At 40.1% G+C, this 24,916-nt stretch overlaps 1 pseudogene; it reads left to right on the top strand.

Annotated features, from left to right (window-relative positions):
- The first annotated feature begins 4,544 nt into the window (after positions 1 to 4,544).
- On the top strand, positions 4,545 to 20,646 carry LOC137239714 (AP-1 complex subunit beta-1-like; annotated as a pseudogene).
- The last annotated feature ends 4,270 nt before the right edge of the window (positions 20,647 to 24,916 follow it).

Genomic DNA, 24,916 nt, shown 5'->3' on the forward strand with positions numbered 1-24,916 from the left:
AATTTTAGGTGCATTTTTCAGACCGCAAAAATTCACATTTTCTATTATTTACGGAAAAAGCTGTTTTTTTGATGTCATTTTCCGGCATTAAAATGTGATCGCAACCTGATTCTAAATCAATGCTTGAAAAAAATGTTGATTTACCTAAATTTGATAAAATTATGTTAGTATCCGGAATGGGGTAACGATCAGGGATGTGTGTTTATTAGTTTTTTTATAATCGATGACCATTCTAAGTTTGGCTGAGCAATCATCATTTGTTCTTTTTTTGGGTACAACCCAAATCGGTGAATTATATGGACTTTTACTAGGTCGTATTATGTTTTCATTCAACATTTTATTAAATTCTTTATTAACGAATGAATTTACTGACAAAGGATATGGGTATTGCCTACTCCATATGGGTTCATATATTTTTAGTTCTTATTTCAGCCCTTACGTTGGTCATAAACGGAAAGCTTGTATTAATTCTTGAATGTATTTTAGCAATTTTTTCTTTTATATGGGATTTGAATTCCGAAAGGTTCTCATCTTGACTTTCAATCTTTAATGTTTCAAAATTTTTTTCACTATTTTTGTTTTTTACATAATTTTTAAAATTTGACAAATCTTCATTGTCATTATCCCTACCGCTGAGCATTGCAGCTATTTCTGAACCCTTTTCAGTTATTATAGAACAATTTTCAAATGAATTTCCCATAAATTCCTTTTTGTAATTTAGGATCCTTTTGTCCTAACGAAATAAAATATTTGTTTAATATAATGTTGCCTGTAAAATCATCGGCTGGCTCTGTAGAAACTTTTTCTTCCACAATATTTTGCATATCATTTTCAGGAGTTATTTCATTTTTTGCATTTCTAAAAGGCCTTTGCACCTTATTCAAATTTTCATTTTAGAATTTATTTTTTGTTTTTCCGGTATTCTCTACGGATGGCGCCTTAGGATTTTCGCATCCCAAGGGGTTTTATATTTCACACTTTCTTACACATTTTTCTTTCTTATTACCGTTAATTACTTCGGCGGTCGCCTTAGGATTTTTTAATCCCAAGGGGTTTATTTGTTCACTTTTTCAATCATCAATTATTTAATTTGAATTATTTTTCCTAAACAATTTAGGACATTTCAATACATCATGGTCCCCACCACAATAATTACAATATTTTAGCCTAAAATACTTAGGCTTATTAATATAAAAATTTTTATTTCTTACTCTCTAAATCCTTGTATTATATAGCCGTAACCTTGACATCCCGGATCGCCGGATAGTCCTTTGCTCCTTATAATTTTATTAGATCTCCGGATCACTTTCACTATGTCCGTTTTGGACATTGCCTTTTGGAGCTGATACCAGAGGTGGCATAGGGAAACATATGTAACGATGCCGGTGCCAATCTCTTTGTTGGCACAATTCAGTATAGTAAAAATCCCCACACCTTTGGCACGTTCTTATAGCGTTTCTCCCGCACAGGGCACACCGTCCATTGACGCTTTCCATTTAGAAATTTATCTTTTATTAAATTCTTTGAATATAACTGGGATACTTTTTATCCCTATTTTAGTCTTTTTTAACTTGTTTTTTATAAAGAACTAGGATAATTTGTATCCTTTTTCTTAATCGCGAACACTCAACCTTTCCATTTAGAAATTTATCTTTTATTAAATATTACTGGGATACCTTTTATCCCTTTTTAGGAACTAGGATATTTTTTTATCCTTTTTTTTCTAAATCGCGAACACTCACGTTATTTTGGTGGGCCTTGCGACGTTGGGCGCTAATTAAGGTTGTAAGGTGTGGCTCAACCTTTTAAAAAATATTTATTTATTTTTAGGCCAGGATGCCGATTTTTTACAAGTTGGTTGGTGGTTACTCAAAAACTAAAACTTTATTTGCAATTTACTCTTATTTATAGGATTACAACACTTGCTTACATCCTAATTTCATCATACTGTGGAATACATTGGCCTTGAAATAAAGATACCAATTTCTTTTTGATGGAAAATTCCATAAAGACCCTAGTTAAGCTACATCTGAATAGATGCGCCAATATTTGATCAAGTAAGCAACGCAGGATACTTTGTATTCTTAAAATAACAAACATGAATTATAAAACTATTCTTGGATAGCTTGAATCATTGATTCTATATCAAATTGCTTACTATTTGCAGCTGCAATAACAAAGAGGCGAGCTTGTGCTTACTTAAGGGCCGATTTCAGTTCGCAGCATGAATTGATTGGAAAGATCAATTTTGTTTACAGTTATGGTAAGGCTTGTGTGTGGAGGCTGCCGGTAACTTGCACAGAAACCCGCTATGACATCAAGCACGGATAAGTTTGACCGAGGCTGAAAGGCTTTGCCGAACGGTGACAACGATAAGTGCCACAAGTTAAAAGTGGGTATAAAATGGGGTCCGCTCCACGGTTTGCTTGCACCAAGTGTTAGAAAAAAGTTAAGGTTTAATTTTAACAGTGCGTGTTACAGTTGCGGTGAATTATTGAATAAAAAAAAATTTTAGAGTTTGGTTTAAAAGTGCGGGTTGGCAATAAGTGTCGCGCCGATATCTAAAGCGACCGATTAAATTAAATGTTGGGAATTACTGCCACCCTGTAGGCAGAGCATCTTGATTTAAAAATCTGATGCTGGCTTTTTTTTGGTAAGTAAGTCCTTTTTTTTTTTGGTGCAGTATATATAAAACCTTGTGTTTTTTCCTTGAAAATATTTTTGATAATCAAAGGCTTTAAAATAACGTTTGGCTAACACGGAAACGACTCCGAACGGTATCTGCAAGGCAGATGAGTTTTCACTGAGAGCCTTTCATGGCAGAAATACACTCGGATCGATTGCCAAACACTGCCGAGGGGGACCCCGCTTAGAAAAATTGTCTTCTAATTGAAAAATCTTATTTCTAAAATTTTTATGTTGCTTTGCCCTGGGTGTGAACCCAGGGCATACGGTGTGATAGGCGGAGCACGCTACCATCACACCACGGTGGCCGCCAATAACGACAACTACAACAACTAATAACCAAATCATTTAAGAATCAGGGTCCAGGAATACATAATTATTCACACAAGGATTTACATAATTGGTCTGGCACGAAATAGGGAGTAATACGACAACAAAACACAACTTTAATCAATGGAGCAAAACACAACGAATATTTCACTAATACACGCAAATACATACACAAGGTAAAAAATCCACCACCACAAAATATTCATGCACGCAAATGCAGCAATTACCAGCAGCAACAAAACAGATAACCAGCAACATCACAACGGAAGATTCATGGAAATTTTCACCACGGGCGCTGTCACTAACTCGCATGCCCACCACTTCGATAATTCATCAGTGCGCACCGTGAAAACTAACGAATATATTTACAAAAATATTATGAACTTTTTCTTATTATTTATTTATCATATTTCAGTTTTTTTTTTTTTTTAATTTTCATTATGTTTCAGTAAAACTTGAATAAGTATTGTAGCTCTAAAATATAAAGTTATATGTTTGAATGTTTTAATGGTGTGTTCAATTTTACTTAAGATTTTTAATAATTAATAAGCTTAACACCGATAAATGATAATAATGAATAATGATGAATAAAAATTCAATTACAATTTTTGGTTTTATTGGAAAAAACTGAAAACAAGGAAACATTTACTGGCGTATGGCGATGGTACCATTTCGAAAACCGCTACGTCGTCGTCATCAGGAAATTTCGTCATGTTTTATTTTTATTATTTATTTCAAAAAGGTTTCAGAGGGAATCGATCCGCGGTCAATCTGCTGAAATTAAAATCGCCTAACCATTGGGCTATTGTGTTGTATTTGCTTTCTTGGCTTATTTCATTTTTATCTCATTTTCACGCTCTCGCACAACCTTTTATTGAAATAAAATTTAATTGAAATAAAAAATTAAAGACCATAAGTAAATACTTATGCGCGCAAAGAAACGAAGAAAAAAAAGATTAAGCACGCATCCATGCGATGTGGCTGGTGCTTTAGCGCCTTTAGTACATTTTATAATTTGATTTATATCGGTAGATGTCGCCGAAGTAGTCCTAAAATTTATTTTTGATTTGTGGTGAACTTTGTTTTCACAACAAGTGGCCTGCCACCAAACGGAACGGTTCGAAACCTGGCTGAAAACGTAGTACAGAGCTGCACTTCCACCATTCAACATTATTTTTGACGTGTATTGTCGATAATGTTGAAATTCGTGGACTTAAGTATTTAAAATCTCGACCAAAGGAATGATTGATCGAGATATGTAATGCGCGACATGTGTGGCGTGTAGCAGCGCATAAGGCATAATGTCGGTAACACAGTGCATTGACAGTCAGAATTTTATGGTCATTTTAACGTCATTTTCCTTTGGCTCTTGTCTTTCTCCTCTTTCTTTCATTCGCTGAAGCAGTCAAGTGTGGCGTAGATGCGCAGAACGGCGCAATTTGAACTCGTGAATGTACAATCTTCTGTGTGTGATTTGTGGAAATTAAGTGTAGAGATTTTGACATCTGCTACGCTTTTCCATTTCCTGAATGGAAAAAGTCATTGAGATAAAACACGCGGCGATTATAGATACTAAACTGCGTAATCTGACTTTTTATTAACTAATTTTGTATTTTTATTTTCAGGTTTTCTTTCCATGGTTTTTCATAAAGCTGGGAAGCGAAATTTTACGCGATTCCCTGATGTGGTCAACTGTATGCAAACGGATAGTTTGGAGCTTAAGAAATTGGTTTATTTATAAGTATTTAATGAATTGCGCTAAATCGCAACCAGATATGGCAATTCTGGAAGTTAATACATTTGTGAAGGACTGCGAAGACTCCAATCCCCTTATACGTGCTTTGGCTGTACGTACGATGGGATGTATACGCGTTGATAAGATAACCGAATATTTATGCGAGCCACTACCAAGGTGCTTGAAGGATAAATGATAATTGTTATTCAATTATAATTTTTGGTTTTATTGGGAAAAACTGAAAACAAGAAAACATTTACTGGCATATGGCGATATTACCATTTCGAGAACCGCTACGTCGTCATCATCAGGCAATTTCGTAATGTTTTATTTTTATTATTTATTTCAACAGGTTTCAGAGGGAATCGAACCGCGGTCAATCTGTTGAAATTACAATCGCCTAACCATTGGGCTATTCTGTTGCATTTGCTTTCTTGGCTTATTTCAGTTTTATCTGATTTTCACGCTCTCGCACAATTTTAGAATTTTGTCTCTACATTAATTTGTACTTACTAGGCGTGCTTTTTTATTTTGTTATTGGTATTTTATCAATATTCAAACATGTAACTATATAAAATTGAGCACGAGTTCAAATATAATACATAAACAATCTTCTGAATTGAAGAGGAGTGGTACAATACCAATAACAAAAAAGCACGCCTAGTACAAATTAATGCAGAGACAGAATATATCAAATAGTGCGAGAGCGTGAAAACGGGAAATAAGGCAAGAAAGCAAATACAACACAATAGCCCAATGGTTAGTCGATTGTGCTTTCAGCAATTTGACCACGGTTCGATTCCCTGTGAAACCTGTTGAAATAAATAAAAAAAAAACACATTACGAAAGTGCCTGACGATGATGACGTGGCGGTTTTCGAAATTGTGCCATCGCAATATGCCAGTAAATGTTCCCTTCTTTTCAGTTTTTCCCAATAGAACCAATAAGCTCATTTATTCTTAAAAATCTTAAGTAAAATTGAACATACCATTAAAACATACAAACGTATAACTATATAAAACAGGGAACGAATTTAAATATAAGACACAAACAATATTCTGCATTGAAGAGGAGTGGTGCAATACCAATAACATAAAGCACGCCTACTACAAACTAATGTAGAGACAGAATGTCTCAAATTGTGCGAGAGCACGAAAATGGGATAAAATTGAAATAAGCCAAGAAAGCAAATACAACGCAATAGCTCAATGGTTGGGCGATTGTGATTTCAGCAGATTGACCGCGGTTTGATTCCCGGTGAAACCTGTTGAAATAAATAAATAAAAAAAAAAAAAACATTACGAAATTGCCTGATAATGATGACGTGGCGGTTTTCGAAATGGTACCATCGAAATATGCCAGTAAATTTTTCCTTCTTTTAAGTTTTTCCCAATAAAACCAATTTTATTGAATAAAACCAATTGAATAACAATTATCATTTATCGGTGTTAAGTTCATTAATTCTTAAAAATCTTAAATATAAAATACAAATTTTCTTATTTTGGCAAAAATTTATTGCTTTTGGAATTTTTTCAGGTTTCTTAACTTTTGAACAAATGCGTGGTGGCAGCGGCGCGCACCCACGTATTTGTTAAGGAATGATTAAGGCGAAAAAAAGGAAGAAAATAAGAACACCAAAAGGTTTCGTGTTAATAAAAAAGGAATTACAAGTGTGTTTTATTGAATGTATATAAATACAACAAGTGTTAAGGAAGATTTTAACAAATGTTGTGGAAAGTTAAATATTAAATATATTTGTATTAAATTTACACTTACGTGAACGTGGGATAACGTGTACCTTCGCTGGCTGCTGGATAAAAAGAGGTCGAGCCTCTTTGTCACATGAGCCGATGAACCCACGATACAGCTCCTTCGTTGGGTTTCCCGGCAACAAAGTTGCCGTAACGCGCGCTCACAGCTGTGAAAATCTAGGCTACATACGTACTACCACTCACATATGCTTGTGTGTATTAGTGATCACAAGCATATGTGGGTGGTAGTGAACAAAGGAAAATATAGTAAAGAAACTTACGTTACGAGGGGGGGAGGTATATTTAGGCCTGTGGCCTAAACATACCGGCCCCTCGCCGTAAGCAACAAAGAAAAAAATGATAAAAAGCAATGCCGCGTCATCGCACGTCCAGTAAGGCGTTATGTCGATGTGCAGATGCGGACTGCAAGCACTGCACGTCGCACGATGGACTTCGCGTCTCGTTGTCCTGTGAAGAAAAAAGAAAAGAAGTTATTAAATATACATACGTGGCTTCTGATTCCGTGCAGTAATTACTTAGTTTTTATGAAACGCTCCTATTTTTGGCAGGCTCCTGAGACTACCTGCCCGAATACGGTCGGATGGGTCAGGAGACCGCCAACTGTTGTTGCTGGCGTTCCGCTTACCATCACTTTGGTGTATAGATCAGCGCCGAGTGTAAGCCGAACCGGCGATGAGCGGTAGAACTGAGGATCCGCAAGCCGCATGAATTCAAGAGGCGCGGCAATCTTCGGGTCCACATTAGACGGCGGACTCAAGCGATAGTGGCCTTTGACCACTGCGGCTTGAGTGGTGACATGCGTTGATGACCCGAACTTGCCGCGCAGAATAAGGGTACATTGCCCTGGTCCTTGGCGCTCCAACGGCAAGTCGCGTAACAGCTCTGCATCGACGATGGTGCTGGCGGCGCAGGGATCAATTATGGCACGAACCAGATGTAAATGCCCACGCGATTCGACGCGCACTATGGCCGTCGGCGCAATGGGCACGAAAGGGCGCATGATGGGCGCTGGAGTAGCTTGGAACAGTCGGCCGGTTTGGAAGCCTTCCGGTGTACCACGCGATAGTGTTCGTATATTTTGGGCGTTAGAAGGGTAAGGCGTCGATTTGTTTCGCTGCTGCTGTCTTCCGCGTTTGGATGACTTGGTCGGGACTCCTTGGAGTCCGATGTCGCGGTGCCGCCAGTTGTCTCGTTCGTTTCGACGTTTATTTGCTTTTGCTGCGCTTCTTTCTTGCTGTAACAGCGGCCGGAAACTGCGCATCCCATGATTGGCCGTTGACGGTCTTGTCTCCGTTTTACCTCTTTCTTCCTCCGCCTTTGCTCTCTCCTCCTCCATTTCTTCCTCCTCCACCTGCTGAGCCCAGGATTTAGCCTGTCCCGGCAGGTTGATTGACAACGCGTCGTCGGACGTGTTGCCGTCGCCATTGGTGGTTGCCACGTCGCATACCGGCCGACGCTCATCTAAATGAAGCGTGGTGTGGTGCTTCTCTTGGCACCTCTTGCAGCGATACTTGCTGCTACACTTGTTTACCCGGTGAAAGGGTGACAGACAGTTCGGACAGTACTTATATAGAAGCACTGCCCGCAACCTCTCTTCTGGAGATTTTTTCCGATATTCGAGACAGATTCGGAGACTATGGTCCCTGCCGCAGAGCTGGCAAGCAACGTCGAAACGCATTGCGCCTCCCTCTGACTTGGCCAGTAAAGTTTGGTAGCGGGTCATGATCTGAAAGAATATTGGTATCATTGATCATGCCCAAATTGAAGTAGGCGGAATGTTGTTTGGGTGGCGTAAACAAAAAAAAATTATCTCTAATATATTTTCGCAGAAGAAAAAAAACCTTTTATTGAAATAAAATTTAATTGAAATAAAAAATTAAAGGCCATAAGTAAATACTTATGCGCGCAAAGAAACGAAGAAAAAAAGGATTTAGCACGCATCCATGCGATGTGGCTGCTGCTTTAGCGCCTTTAGTACATTTTATAATTTGATTTATATCGGTAGACGTCGCCGAAGTAGTCCTAAAATTTATTTTTGATTTGTGTGAACTTTGTTTTCACAACAACCCTACAAGACGGAGGTAACTAGTTCACCCACACATTCAAAGCTTTTTTCGCTCTCCACTAACACATCGACGTTTCATGCTGTCATCGAAATGACAGTTCATTAATTATTCTAGGAAACTTTGAAACGGAGAAAAAATAGCATTGTTTACAACGAAAAATATCTTGTGTTTTTAGTTGTGACATGTGACGGAAATTGAAAATTTTGTTGCAGAGAACACCTTTTTGCGTTGGCGCCCTTCGCCCAAAATAATATTAAGTTAATTTTAGTTGTGACATGTGACGGAAATTAAAAATTTTGTTGCAGAGACCATCTTTTTGCGTTGGCGGCCTTCGTCCAAAATAATATTAAGGGTAACGTTTTACAAGACGGTGCACCACCTAATTTAAAAATATCAAATAATAATAAAAACGGAGGACGAGGCGCGTCTTTTGATTCCTCGTTTGATAATTTTTGTTCAAGATCAGGTGGTGCACCGACGGGATGGCCTACAAGGTTTCATGTCATACTAAATCGCTCCCGATATGGTCGGGCTAGTACCTTAATTGTTCCCGGAACGTACCAGATCTGCATCCGGCAAAGGACCAACAAAGTCGAAAACGGGGAGTGTCCTTATCGCTACAACAACAACAACATTATTTACTTTTGTAATAGTGCAGTTTACGGTACCCACCGAAATTTGGGCCCAAATTTTCGAGTGAGTTATCAAAAAACGCGTATTCACGTCTAGATCAAGAATCCGAAAGCGGAAGTTATTTTTTTTAGCCGTTCAAAAGATATTAACGAAAAACCGAAAAAAGACCCCCGGGTCCCTCCGAAACCGGGGTGGGATCCATAGTATTTTTGCGCAGAACACCTTTCTGTGTTGGCGGCCTTTGGCCGCGCTTATAAAAAATTATCCTGGGCTACACCATGCCAATTCCGGGTGTGTGGTATAACCGTGGCTACCGCCACGGTGATGCACAATTTTTTTTGTGGGTACAAACACAACAACAACCACATTAAAATCGCCAAATTCAACTGCAAATATCTCCAGGCAGACATACAATTTTTCTTTTCCGCCTTCGGATTATTGTTCTCGAGATTAATACGCGTCTTTTGATACCTCACTCGAAAATCTTGGCCCAACTTTAGGGTGGGTACCGTAAACTGCACTACTACCTTTACTTTCTGATTTTCATTCATACGTATGTGCATTTTTAAATAATAAAAAAATGTTATATTATTCTAATAGATAGCATCTCCGCCGGGTTGCGATGCAGCTCAGAATATGCCAAAATCAGAGGAAATCTACAATTAAATGCAGATTCACGAGTCATTTGCCAAGGATACAAGGTACTTTACAACCAACATGCTTTGGAATACGGTACCAAACTGGTTGGATGTATTTCCCTAAAAAAGGGGGGAACTACGCATTTTGGTTTGCCAGTATTTGCTTCGGTAATTTATATTGATTTGTATTGATTAAAAATTGCAATAGTAGATAATGTAATGTGAATTAAAATTGAATAGGTAGCCAGAGCAAAAAAGGCAACTGATAGGCATGCAACTGTTATTTATTTGGCGCCACCGGGAGCTGCTGCTGCTATCCTATAAGCATTAGAAGCAGAAATGTCTGATTGTTTGCATCACCAAAGGTGTGCCATAACATGATATGGTTTGCGTTAAGCACGCTCTCTTAAGGCAAAAAAAAAATCGCGTCTAGTCAGGCCCAATTGTCCAGGAATCATCGCACCAGGAAGGGTAAGTAAATTGGCTACCATATTAAATATTTTTTTGTCATGCTTTTGTTGATAATCAACTGAAGAATGCAAATACGACAGAGGTCGAAGTTGATGTGAAAACCAATTAATTTTTTTAATTAGCGTTTGGAGAGAAAAATACATATGTATGTATGCATAGAACTGCATAGAAGGGGAGGAATTAATTAATTATTATCAGTAGATTTACAAGATTTTTGTCATTTTCCCTGCGTCGCAGTTAACAGAGGACATCAACACCTCACTACCCACAGCCAGTTAAAATTTTAGTAAATTTTGCTCTTTTCATCACTGTTTCAAAACGTGGAAAGTTATATATCGAGCATTCCATGGAGAATGGTACATTTTAGCAGACTTTCGCATTGCGGTCATTATTAATATTCAATCCGTAGAAGGTTTAATGTAGTCATGTCAATAGTTCCCGAGATGGTGGGGCTAGTACCTCAATGGTGCTTGTTACCGGAACGTACATAGATAGATAATTTATTGAGGATTGCACAGTGACTTGCACATCTCCTTCACAGCACCTCATCCTAGCCGACTTCCTTGATGAACCCCAGCAGTGTTCTTGGCTTGAGGGATTAAATGTGGGAATTCTCTGGCCATGGTGAGCCCATAAACTTAGCCCTACGTCTTGAAATTGCGCCGCAATCTAGAAGGATATGGTCCGCCGTCTGCTGATCCATCACAAAATCGGAATGTGTTGTTCGATATTATACCCAGCTTTTGCATGTGACTGTTCAGTCTACAGTGTCTTGTAAGAATAGCCGTTAGGATTCTTAGCTTATCTTTTTGAGAAGCCTATTAATGCCCTATATCGAGTTGTGCTGTAACCCCTTAACAGTAACTTAGATTGACTCAGGCCTGGCATATTGCGCTAGTGTTCTCTCTTTTACCTCCCTTCTACTATTAGGGGCATTTATTGAGTGAGCCAACTGCCAGGAACGGCTCGGAATGGATGGGTCATGCAGTTGCTGCCTCTCTTTCCGGGCTGTCCGCCTACTGTTGTTGTTATAGCAGTGTTTCGTCACATCCAATAGGTGCGACCGATCACAAATTGTCATCAATGTCTTCTAAAGGGAGTCCAAGGAAACTTTCTGTTTCAACAGGGGTGGACCATAATGAGAGGAGTGTTAGAGGCGTTGTGGGGACACATTACAAGCAGGACAATGTTTTGTATGTCGGGGTTGATTCTGAATAGGTACGAGTTTAACCTGTTACGTTATCCAGCTCAAAGTTGAGCTAGAGTGACTACTCTCGTTTCCCTAGGGAGAGTGCCTTCCTCCTCTGCTAGTTTTGTTCTTTGAGTACAGGAATCACCGGCATAGAGGTCCGACGCCTGTTTGTGGAGTTCACTGAAGACATGCTTATGTTTTTTAGCTTCATACGGCTGTGTTCTCCGGTGCCGTATTTCCTCATAATGTAATGAGGCCGTGAACAACAAGAGCCACAAAAGATTTATAAAAGTTACGAGGACGCTGGATTTTGGAATCTAGCCCAGAGCAACCTGTCCGATGCAACCATCCCTTGCACGTGAAACACTGACAAGAGTATTTATTTTTTTAATTTAATTTATTTATTATTACGGCTGTTTAGGCCTAAAACTTAAACTACTAAGTACAATTCATTGTTATAATCACTTATTTCTATTGAATATGCTGTTGGAATGCCATGTGATTCCGATCAGCATATTTACTAGCGTGACAAAGGGACGAGTCTGGGAGCCACTCTTTTAAGGAAGGTTGGAAAGGACGCGTTTCCAATCCTCCAGTGCTCCCAGCTTAAGGCAACAAAATTTGGAACTTATATTTTTCAATTATATGTGTATTTTAAGCTGTCGGAATGTATTAGTCTCCGATCAACACAGCTAAACATGTCTTTGGATGTTGGAAATTGAAAATAACGTGTACCCAATTACCCCTCAACTTTGTTTAGTAAAGACGCTGTCGGAATAATGGGAGGTTGAAAAGGACGTGTTTCCAATCCCCCCCTGCCCCAACTTTAGTTTGGACTTATTTTCGTTATTTTTGTTACACATTATACAATTTTATTGTTATATTAATGCTGTCGGAATGCGAGTGATTCCGATCGGCAACAGTAAATATCAGCTGTAAATACCGAATTCCAGCGAAATTAGTTGTTGGAACTGTCTGGAGTTACATCTGGCGACCGATTTTCTTTTCCTTAGGGCCGGATGCATTGTATTTTGCTGCTTCCAATATTACCATTCCCTTTTCGCGCTCCAGTATCGGATATATCATGTAAAAAATAAGAGGAGAAAAACTTTATCTTATTGGAAGGGTTTTACAATACTCCAATAAACTTTTTTTAAAAGTATTGAAGTTATTACTACTTTTTATGTGATTAGGAAGTTCATTGAAATATTTCAGTCCCTTATATATATGACCGTCCTAAAAAGATTCTTTTCCGGCAAACACAGCTAAGTGATTTCTCAGGACCGGGGTCAGGAAAAGGACTCGGATTGGGGTCGATACCTTCCTGGAAGAGGAGGGTATGGCGCAGACCCGCTCCAAGGATCTGTTGGGAGGATGACAATTTTTGGGAGGGACGCAATAAATTAAACACTGAGTCCGCCTGCTCATTACCCTCTACTCCCCTGTGGCGTAGGACCCAGGGCAACAGTACTACGTTGTTTGCTCCTAATTGATTTAGCTTTTCTAAGCACTGAAGGACCAGTGCTGACTTTATTTCGAACGCCGCAAATGCCTTTAGTGGGGCCTGACTGTCTGACTGAGTATGGCAATTGTTTCATTGGGATATCAGCGCTGAAGGTTCAGCTTAGCGCACTAACTTATGGCGAATACTTCCGCTTGAAAATGCTCGGATGTCCTTTTAGAGTTACTAATATTTTGGCTCTGGGTCCGAAAACTCTGGCTCCAATCCCCTCTGGCGTCTTCGAGCCATCTATGTACCATACGATCTTGCGCAGACTAGTAATACATTGCACCCGCCCATACCTATACAGCTGTACCAAGAGACTGAGCAGCCCATTACATTTTGGCACAACCGGAGCACTGCTGGACATCCAATCTATATGAAAGCTATGCATTCAAAAGTGTTTGTACCAGTGGCTGGTGCACACCGAACTGGACCAATGTATGCTATATTGATGCCTGCACAAATACCAAGCTATGTTTATGTGAATAATGTTACTGCTTATGTCCATTTGCACGGTTGAGCACATACAGTACCTACGTTTATACAAGGTGGAACACCACACTATCTACATGGCGATGTAGCCACCGATCACGTTGTTGTAAGAGATTAGTTAAAATATGTTATTCATAAACACTGATTCTCATATTTTCATTATCATTAAACTGTAGACTGTAGACTCATGACGGGTATTCTTACTGGACACTGCCTTCTGGCGTCACATGCCTTTAAATTAGACTTGGTCAGTGATAGCAGATGTAGGAAGTGCGGGTTGGAGGAGGAAACGATCGATTACGTTCTGTGCTCATGCCCTGCGCTTTCCAGGCTAAGACTCCAGCTGACAGCTGTCAGATCTAGAAGCAGCAAGTGGTTTAAGTTCTAGGAAGCTTCTGGTATTAGTCAAGAGGACGGAGTAGTTTTATAACATGTCCTGGTTGTTGATAGGGTTTTTAGCTTGGTCGTTAAAACAAACTTCTGGTAACACTACGGACTCATTCAGTCTATGTGAGGTCGTCATGAACCCGCCAGTTCAACCTAACCTATATTTTGTTTTGGTTTTTACTTTAGAATCAACCGTTTAAGTAAGCGATGTCAGCTAACTAAGCGCCTTCAAATGTAGATCCATAAGGAACATGGGGTCGCCAGAGCCTCGGCTGTTAAAGAAACAGGATTCGCCACGGGTAGGTGAGGTTCACAATTGGGTTGGAGAAGCTATATATTGCGCTGGCAACCCATTGAACGGGTTGGGCTACACAACCCCCTGAACCAATTTGGTATTTTAATCGCCTCTTACGCAGGCATGCCTAACGTGGGTATACTCTAAGCCCCCTAACCCGCTGGAGCCATGAGAAGCGTTAGTGACCTTGGGTGTCCCAAGGAAAGTTCCGTCGTGTCTTGTGTTGTTGGGTGGGCGGCCAGGCATCAGCGTGCAACAAATGCACCATTCAGGAGGACACCCTTGCTGAGCCCAGAAAATCTGGGAAAGTTGGATGTACAGTTGTTGTTGTTGTTGTAGCGATAAGGTTGCTCTCCGAAGGCTTTGGGGAGTGTTATCGATGTGATGGTCCTTTGCCGGATACAGATCCGGTACGCTCCGGTACCACAGCACCATTAAGGTGCTAGCCCGACCATCTCGGCAACGATTTATGTGGCCACATTAAACCTTCAGGCCATTCCCCCCTCTCCACCCCCAAGTTCCACGAGGAGACTCCAATCCCCTTATACGTGCTTTGGCTGTACGTACGATGGGATGTATACGCGTTGATAAGATAACCGAATATTTATGCGAGCCACTACCAAGGTGCTTGAAGGATGAGGATCCCTATGTACGTAAAACAGCCGCGGTTTGTGTTGCTAAACTTTATGAGATCTCATCATCAATGGTCGAAGATCAAGGCTTTTTAGATCAATTAAAAGATTTACTCTCCGATTCGAATCCCATGGAGGTGGCCAACGCTGTTGCTGCACTGAGTGAAATTACCGAAGCCAGTCAATCGGGTCAACCCCTTGTTGAAATGAACTCAGTTACTATTAACAAATTGCTTACTGCGCTTAACGAATGCACCGAATAGGGACAAGTATTCATTCTTGATTCATTGGTTAATTATAGTCCTAAAGATGAGCGCGAAGCTCAATCGATTTGCGAACGGATAACACCACGTTTAGCATACGCTAATGCAGCAGTTGTGTTGAGCGCTGTTAAAGTTCTCATGAAATTATTAGAAATGCTTTCAAGTCATAGCGATTTCGGTGCCACACTCACTAAGAAGTTGGCGCCACCATTAGTTACACTACTCTCCTCAGAGCCGAGGTTCAATATGTGGCACTGCGTAACATAAATTTAATTGTGCAAAAGCGCCCAGGCATTCTTAAGCATGAGATAAAAGTGTTCTTTGTTAAGTATAATGATCCAATTTATGTAAAATTAGAAAAGCTCGACATTATGATACGTTTGGCAAATCAAAAATTGTTCAAGTTTTGAGTGAATTAAAAGAATATGCCACTGAGGTGGATGTAGATTTTGTGCGCAAGGCTGTACGCGCCATTGGGCGTTGTGCTATAAAGTTGAATCATCAGCCGAACGCTGCGTTTCTACACTTCTCTATGTGATTCAAACGAAAGTAAAAAATAACAATAATTATCATTAGAAAAAAATTATTGTTCTGGCCTTTAGCTCGAATCGAACTTTGAATCAAAGTAAATTATGTTGTTCAAGAGGCAATTGTTGTAATAAAAGACATTTTCCGCCAGTACCCGAATAAATATGAAAGCATTATTAGCACACTTTGTGAGAATCTTGATACACTCGATGAGCCTGAGGCACGTGCCTCTATGGTTTGGATTATGGGGGAATAGGCTGGGCGTATTGATAATGCTGATGAATTACTCGATAGCTTTTTGGAAGGCTTCCAAGATAAAAACACTCAAGTGCAATTGCAATTGTTGACCGCTGTGGTTAAATTATTCTTAAAACGCCCATCTGACACAGAAGAGCTTGTGCAACATGTACTTTCTTTAGCTACGCAAGATACAGAGAATCCTGATTTGCGTGATCGTGGTTTTATCTATTGGCGATTGTTGTCCACTGACCCCGCTGCGGCCAAGAAAGTTGTTTGGGCTGATAAGCCTTTGATATCAGAAGAAACTGATTTGTTAGAGCCTACACTATTGGATGAGCTAATTTGTCATATTAGTTCCCTGGCAAGTGTTTATCATAAGCCACCAACAGCATTTGTTGAAGGACGTGATGCTGGCGTGCGCAAATCACTACCAAATCGTGCACCTGCTGCAGGTAATTCAGAAGCCGAGACGGGTGGTGAAGCACTGGTAATACCCAATCAAGAGTCGCTGATTGGCGACTTATTATCAATGGACATTAACGCGTCTGCCATGCCGGCAGCAGCGCAAACAACCAGCAATGTCGATTTACTAGGCGGTGGGTTGGATATCTTGCTTGGGGGTGGACCCCCAGAACCAGCAGCAAGAGGTGCCACTAGTTTACTTGGTGACATATTCGGTTTATCAGGAGCTGCCCTCACCGTGGGTGTTCAAATACCGAAAATTTGTTGGTTACCTACCGAGAAGGGTAAAGGTCTCGAAATACAAGGTACATTTTCACGTCGCAATGGTGAAATATTTATGGATATGAATCTGACCAATAAAGCAATGAAACCTATGAGTGGTGGAGGTAGCGGGTGCCGATAGAGCCAAGTCTGTCCTAAATTTGCCGGTGGATATGACACAAAAGAAGCGACAGGTGTGTATAAAATTACATCTTGGAAGTACTGAAGGCTTATTAATATAATTATATTTTTCTTTTTTCTGAGGGAAGATTGTGCAATCAACATGGCTAACTCATTTAACTCTTCCGCTATTGCGCGACGATGGCAACATACCAACGTCAGAAGCTGCAGCGCTGCATTATAAAATACAAGGAGCGGTTGAAGAGGGACGCTATTATGTGGATATCGATCAGGTGAGTAGTAGTAAATGAAGATTCGAAATCTCTCGCGGTAATGAGCGATAATGTTGGTCAGATACGCCATCATCTCGTTGCAAAGATCTTGAGCCAGATTAATTTGTTGATTTCTTGCCTTTTAAATGCTCTCTACGCATAACTTTTTCCAAAAAATTAGAAAAGAACTATGAATTTAAATAAAATGGCCCAAGTCGGACATGTTTCATATTGACCTCAAGTTGTTAAGTTATCCGAGATGGGTGCAATTTTTTTCAAAAATTCTTTATCCCGATTTGCTGAAAGAATGAACGAAGTCAGCGATGCTAAATTCTTTAGTAGGCTCCAGGGGTTTAACTACTCTCTTGAAGTGATTCTCAGAGCATACTTAGGTTGAAGATATATGTACGTATAAGTAGGGTTTGAAAATGCATTTTATTTGCTTAACTATAAAATAGCGTTTGAAATGTTGATTTTGACGCTTAATACTTCAACACCCAAGTCCCCCAGTTTGACATTTCCTGAAGCTAGCGGCCCTATTCCCAACTTATCCACTTTGTTTATATATCACCTGCACTTTACGGTCCTTGTTACCGATCTGAATACGTAAGCACATATTTTAACCAGGTTTGGCTTTGTCCTTCGCAAGACCACTCAAAGTGGCGGAGCAAAGCTTTTCCAAGACCGTCGAACGATTGACTATGGAACGTAGAGGATAGTCGAACTACTCGACCTGACGGTGGTCATCCATGATGAGCTTTTATATCATAATCATTTATATCATCATCATTTCAATTATCTTCAACAACTCTCTGGCCACTGGGACATTTGTGGATGACTGGAAGCTAACTTCAATTTCTCCGATATTCAAGAGTGGTAACAAAAATGATGTTCGTAATTACAGACCTATTTCGAAGCTTTCATGTGTTTCCAAACTTTTTGAGATTATAGTAAATGATAAAATATACTTTGCAGTAAAGGGCCTAATTTCGAATAATCAGCACGGATTTGTTTCAAAACGGTCCACTGTTACTAACTTATCTATTTTTTCTGAATACTGCTTTTCCGCTTTTCATAATAGATTGCAAGTTGATACAATATACACTGACTTTTCAAAGGCTTTCGACAAGGTTTCGCACCAGATACTCTTGGCTAAGCTTCTGGCTTTGGGTTTTCATTCCACATTTTTGAAGTGGATTGCGTCGTATCTTTCAAATAGACAATGCGTTGTTGAAATAGACAACGCCACGTCCCAGCCCTTCATTGCTTCCTCTGGGGTCCCGCAAGGAAGTATTCTAGGGCCTCTATTTTTTATATTATTTATAAATGATATCGGCTCATGCTTCGCTTTTGCGGAATACTTGTTGTATGCAGACGATTTGAAAATTTTCGCCACCATAAAGAGTTCTCGTGACTCTGTAAGGCTGCAATCGGACCTCCTCAATGTTGAAAACTGGTATTGTCTAAATCGTCTTACTCTTAACATCAAAAAGTGTTTTCACGTGACTTTTTCTAAATAGGCTAATTTTCTACGGACTTCATATAGTATTGCGGGCTGTGCCCTGGAATCCGTTGAGGAAATTAAAGACTTGGGTGTATTTTTTGACGCGAAATTTGGTTTCGCTAACCGAGTTAACTACGTTATTACTCGGTCTTATGCCATGCTAACGTTCATTCGTAGAAATTGTTCAGCTTTCACTAACCCTCACGCCCTCAAGTTTCTTTATTGCCCTTTTGTAAGATCGAGACTGGAGTATGCTGCTATAATTTGGAGACCATACCATACTAGTCCCTCTAATCGTATCGAGAGAGTTCAAAAAGTTTTTTTACGTTTTGCTCTCCGTTCTTTGAATTTTTCTGATCCTTTGCCGTCATATGAATCGAGATGTCTTTTAATTGAACTGAGTACGCTTGTAAATAGACGAACCATCTTATCGTGCTCGTTTATCATTGGCTTAATTTCTGGAGCTGTTGATTGTCCATCGCTCCTGGAAAAAATTCAGTTCAATGTTCCCTGCAGAAACTTGCGGCACTTTGAGACCTTTAAAATTAGTTTTGGAAGGACCAACTATGCGGTAAATGCGCCTTTTACGAGGGCTTTTGCGGATCTCAATTTGTTTTTCAGTTCTTCAGGTGTTGACTGCACTTCTTCGTATGCAACCCTAATTAGTCATTTAAGATCTTTCTACTCTTAATATTATGCTAGTCTGTAAAAATTTGTAAATTTAAAGACTCAAATAAATAAATAAATAAATAAAGCCGGAACCGGAGACTATTGAAGTCACAAGTTACTTAATTAATAATTAATAAATTTATTTGTGAAGGTAAATGGTAAATGTTTATAAGGGAGAATGGTTTGCAAAACGGCGGACGGGGAATTTTCCTCACAATATAGAAACCTTTATCTCTACGCAATGAAAAAAAAACTATAATGTACTCAAAAAGAAAAGATGAAACGCTTCTTATCGCTAACTGAGAAGAGAGCAAGGAATTGCCATCTGGTATTTTAGTGGCGAAGGGAAATTTCGTTGGGAACATTGCTCCCGTCGATACATTAGTTTTTTAATCGAAAATACTTTTAAATTTGGACGTTTAGTTCATATGGGATATGCTATTTGGGTGATGCAATTGCTACTTTAATTGCGGATTCTGTGGCAGATAGTGTATCTGCGTTAAGGTTTTGTTGGCCTCGTTCAGGGGGAACGAGAGCTGGGCTGTCGTTGTGTTGGCCTCGCTCGGGATGAACGAGAGCTGGGTTATTAGAGGGATGTGGACTACTAAGGTTCATTTTCTTCGTCCTTGGGCGGAAGTAGTACCAATTTCGCGATTGGTCTCGTAATTTGTCCTTTAAAGGTATTGACGTCAACAACATGTACACGGTTATCGGAACCTAGGTGTGTGTTGACAATTCTCCACTCGTTTGGTTGTAGGTTATCCTCTTTTATGACGACTTGATATCCGGGTTTTAAGTTGGAATGTGGATGTTTCCACTTGTATCGTTTTTGGATTTCGGTGAGATATTCCGATTTCCATCTTTTGCAGAATGTTTGATGGAGGGCTTTCATCTTCTGCCATCGGTTAACAATTGAGGCAGGGTTTTCACTGCAATCGAGTTCAGGTGAGGCTAGAAGACGTCCACCTACGAGAAAGTGGCCTGGAGTAAGCGGCTCCAGGTCGGAAGGGTCGTTGGATGAGGGACTGAGGGGCCTAGAATTGAAGCAGGCCTCAATTCGACATAACAGGGCAGTAAACTCCTCAAAAGTATATTTATGATCGGACGCGATCTTTTTAAAATGGGTCTTAATACTTTTTACCCCCGCTTCCCACAAACCTTCCATGTGAGGAGCGCTTGGCGGTATAAAATGCCATTCTATAATGTGATGGCTATATTTATTCAATGTTTCGTCCCTTGCTTCACGCAGAAATGCTTTAAACTCGGATCGTAAAGATCGCGAAGACCCGACAAAGTTAGTACCATTGTCGGAGTAAACGTGTTTCGGACAGCCTCGTCTGGATACAAATCTGGCGAAGGCAGCTAGGAAGGACCCGGTACTAAGGTCGTTTGTCGCTTCTAGATGGATGGCTTTCGTCGAAAAGCAGACAAACAGGCAAACGTATCCTTTTGAAATTCGACATACCCTCCCTCGGTAGGATTTTATATCGAATGGTCCCGCGAAATCTACCCCGGTGTTGGTGAAGGCCCTAGTAAAGGTGGTGCGCTCCTTCGGAAGGATACCCATAAGTTGCGTTTGTGTCCGCTTCCTGTAAATAGTACAGACCTTACAGTTGTGGATAACAGACCGTGTCATTATATTAACATGTGGGATCCAGTACTGAGTGCGGATATGACGTAGCATCAGCTGGTTCCCTCCATGCAGGGTGGTCTTATAAGAGGATTGAACTATAAGTCTGGATAACCTGCAAGTATAAGGAAGAATAATGGGATGACTTTCGTTATGGGACATGTCTTTGGAAGCCCCAGTCCGCCCCCCAGTTCGAATGATGCCTTCTTCATCTATATATGGATGCAGGGGTAAAATCTCTCTCTTGCCATTTATTAGTTTTCCTAACTTCAAATTTGCGTTCTCTTCTTGATAGTGTTGCCTTTGGCATATAGTTCTCTATTTAGGAGCTATCGAATGAGAATCCCTTTTAAAGGAGGCTTTAGTTGTTGGGTGCGTATTCTGGAAAAACCGAAGAATATAGGATATAACCCGCAAAGCCCTTGGTAAATCGGAAAACCTATCCAGAATGTCAAAGTTATTTTTGACCGAAGTTGTATGAACTTTAACCCCCTTTTCCTCCATATTCGTATTATAATATTCTTCTTGTGTTGGCTACTTTTCGTTGTCTTCTTGTAACCAAGAAGGTCCCTGCCACCACAACGAAGTGTTGATTAGGTCCGAAGCGCAGAGGCCTCTTCTCGCCAAATCTGCAGGATTTGATGCGGAGTCTACGTGCCGCCATACTTTGTCGATGATTTTAGTTATTCGATGTGCCACGAACGTTGACCACGAACATGGTGGTTTTCGGATCCATGCCAGCACTATGGTTGAATCTGTCCAAAGGGTTACTTTAATGTTCGAAAGTTTCATATTTTCGACAACAGATTCGATTATTTCTGCTAGTAGAACTGCACCGCAGAGTTGGAGTCGAGGCAAGGATATGATTTTGACCGGGGCTACTCTCGTCTTGGCCATCAACAGGTTGGTGAAGACTTGATCTTTTGTCTGTACCCTCAGGAAAACAGTGGCGGCACATGCTTTTTCCGAAGCATCGGTGAACCCATGTATTTCGATATTGTCCTTCAATGTGTAGTGAACCCATCGCGATATGCGTATATCGTTGATCTTTTCGTAGTCAGTCATGAATTATTGCCACCGATGGAGAGTAGTTTCAGATACATCTTCATCTCATCCTGTCCCTTCCAACCAAATATTTTGCATTATTATTTTTGCTACAATTACGACTGGTGCCAGCCAGCCAAGAGGGTCGAAAAGTTTTGCTATCGCAGACAGTATTGATCTTTTTGTTACAGTAGGGTTATTATCAATGGGTTTCGCTGCAAAGTAGAAGTAGTCGAAATGAGTGATCCATCTGATACCGAGTGCTTTTACCGTGCTGGTGTCTTCAAACTCAAGAAAATCCTTGCTTAATAAGTGTTGCTTCGGTATACCCTGTAGAATTTTCCTGCAGTTGGACGTCCATTTTCGTAATGGGAAACCTGCCGATTGTAACGCGGATGATATTTAATCCCTTGCCTTTATCGCAGTTTCGATGCTGGTACCGGTGAGTACGTCATCAACGTACATACAATTTCGCAAGATATCTGCTGCCATTGGATGCGAGGTCTCCACGTAATCAGCGAGTTGTTTCAGTGTCCGAATCGCAAGGTATGGAGCACAATTCACTCCAAATGTTACTGTTTTTAATTCATAAAGCTTGATTGGTTCCTTGGGGCAGTTTCGAAATACGATTCACTGGTATTTTGTTTGGTCTTCATTGATCCATTTGGCGATACATCTTCTCGATGTCGCTGTTGAAGACGTATTTGAACAGCCGCCAACGAAGTATTAAGATTGTTAAGTCGGATTGAAGTATTTGGCCTGGGTATAGGGTATCATTTAAACTTTTTCCGTTTGTGGTAGGACATGATGCGTTAAATACGACTGTGAATTTTGTCGTTGTACTTCCCTCCTTTATAACAGCATGGTGAGGTAGGAAGTAACAGTCATTTGAGTCTGGGGAAATATTGCCTATTTGTTTCATGTGACCTAAGGTTTCATATTCGGATACAACTCTATTGTATTCCGTTTGAAGGACTGGGTTTTTGGCAAGCCGTGTCTCGTTGCGAAAGAATTGAGAACACGCACTTCTTAATTAGGGGCCTAAGTTAAACTCTTTCCTAAAGGGTAAGGAGACTACGTATTTGCCATCGTTGTTCCGAACTGTTGTGGATTTGTATAGCTCCTCGCAGTAAGTGTCATCGTTATTGATGCTCTTCTTCTTTGGAACTTCCTCTATCTCCCAGAAAGCCGCCAGCTGTTTGTCTAAAGTGACCTCGTTAAAATATGTAACTAGGGTCTTATTTGTATCAACCGCATCCGTCGGGCCTGTCAAAATCCAGCCGAACACCATTTCCTGTGCTACTAATGTGTTTAGCACGTCCTTCCTAATACCGCCTAGCATAATTTGGGGGTATATGTCTTCGCCCAGAATTAGGTCGACTGGCTCATTGACAAATAATCTTTTGTCAGCCAGTCAGGGAATGTTTGCCTAGTCTTTGCGTTTTTTTGGCAAGTTGGAAGATTCCCTGTTAATTGTGGTAAAACCAGAATGATCGTATTGATCTCGATTAATGAGTCTGTTGGTGACCGCAATTGTATGTTGCATGCTTCTTTTACTTGTGCAGACATTGTATTATTGATGCCCGAAACTTGGGCATGCATGCGTTTAGTTGGCAGATTTATTCTGCGCTTAAGTTTCTCGGTTATGAATGAGCATTTCGGGACCTATAAGGGCTCTCGCCGAATAGTCAACACCATTTAAATTAATATTTACTTGTATTTGCGAAGCATGAGTTCACATTATTAATCGAACTGCTTTCTTTTTCAGCATTGCGACGCGTTTGACCATCTCTTTACGTTGATGCTCCGATCGTATCTACCGAATTTGTGGTTTTGGGCCAATTCGGAATGTGAAGCAGCGTATTGTGTCTTAAATGACATGTGACACAGTTCACTTGACTGGTGCACTTTGTTACCGAATGGCCAGCAGAAAGGCAGTTTATACACCCACGGCTGCTCTTAATTTGTTCAAACCGTTAGTAGGCGTTAAACGTAAGAACTTTTCGCACTTTGCAATTCGATGTGCAGGACTTTTGCACATCTTAGGTTTGGCTACGGTTGCACTTGCCTGATAGGACCCTAATCGTTTCGACGATGTATCTGCCGAGGGACGAGAAGCATGTGGCTTAGAGGGTTTTGAAACCGTATCCCCTCTTAGATAAGAATTTATCCATGTCTGCCCATTTTGAAATTTCTGTTTTATTTTCTATGGTTTGTTCCCATAGAGCCAATGTGGTTTCTGGTAGTTTTGTGGAGCACAAATACGTTAGAATTGCATCCCAGTTTTATATGTCAATCTTGTGACATTGAAGCGCTGAGATAAAATTGTTTATTTCACGTTGCAGTTTTTTAATGGAGCTACCGCATTCACTCTCAACTGCTTTTAAACTAAAAAGAATTTTTAATTGGGCATTGACCAAGATACGTTTGTTTTCGTATCGGTCACATAAATTTGTCCACGCTGTATCGATACCGTCTGTCGTTAAGGAACACTGTTCCACTATTTCTTTGGCCTCCCCTTTTTTTTTGCCTTAAATAGTATAGTTTTTGTACTGCATGGAGTTTACTATTATTAATATATATGGCAGTGAACATGTCCCTAAAAGACGGCCATGAAATATAGTCACCTTTGAAAATATCCGTATCACACGCTGGCAGGCGCACATGATATTCCATATTATGTGAGACATCTACTTTCTTATCTTTCTTTTCAAAACCTTCCAAAAGATCAGCTATTGCCGCCTGACACTTTAGGAAGCTGAAATAGCACATTTTATGCTTCTTTTTGATAGCCGATAAGTCCTTTGACTCAAGCTCTGATGAACCTAAGAGCTTTTCGTATGTCACCTTCGTAGCTTCCCACAGAGTTTTTAACTCATCCCTTTGGTATATTAGGGAGTGTTTACTGTGTTGTGAAGGTGACATGTCGTTGAAGTCATTTTCATACTCCGTCACTGCATCTGCTTGGCGTGTATAGGTCTCCATTGTGTATAAAAATGGAAACCGATAAATTTATGAAAAACTAAGAAGAAATTGCCTTTGCAGAGTGTAGTGAGTGAAAATGTTGCCAAAGGACCGAACTTGGAAGTGA

The sequence above is a fragment of the Eurosta solidaginis genome, chromosome 1 (genome assembly GCF_040869045.1).
Source record: "Eurosta solidaginis isolate ZX-2024a chromosome 1, ASM4086904v1, whole genome shotgun sequence".
NCBI lineage: Eukaryota > Metazoa > Arthropoda > Insecta > Diptera > Tephritidae > Eurosta > Eurosta solidaginis.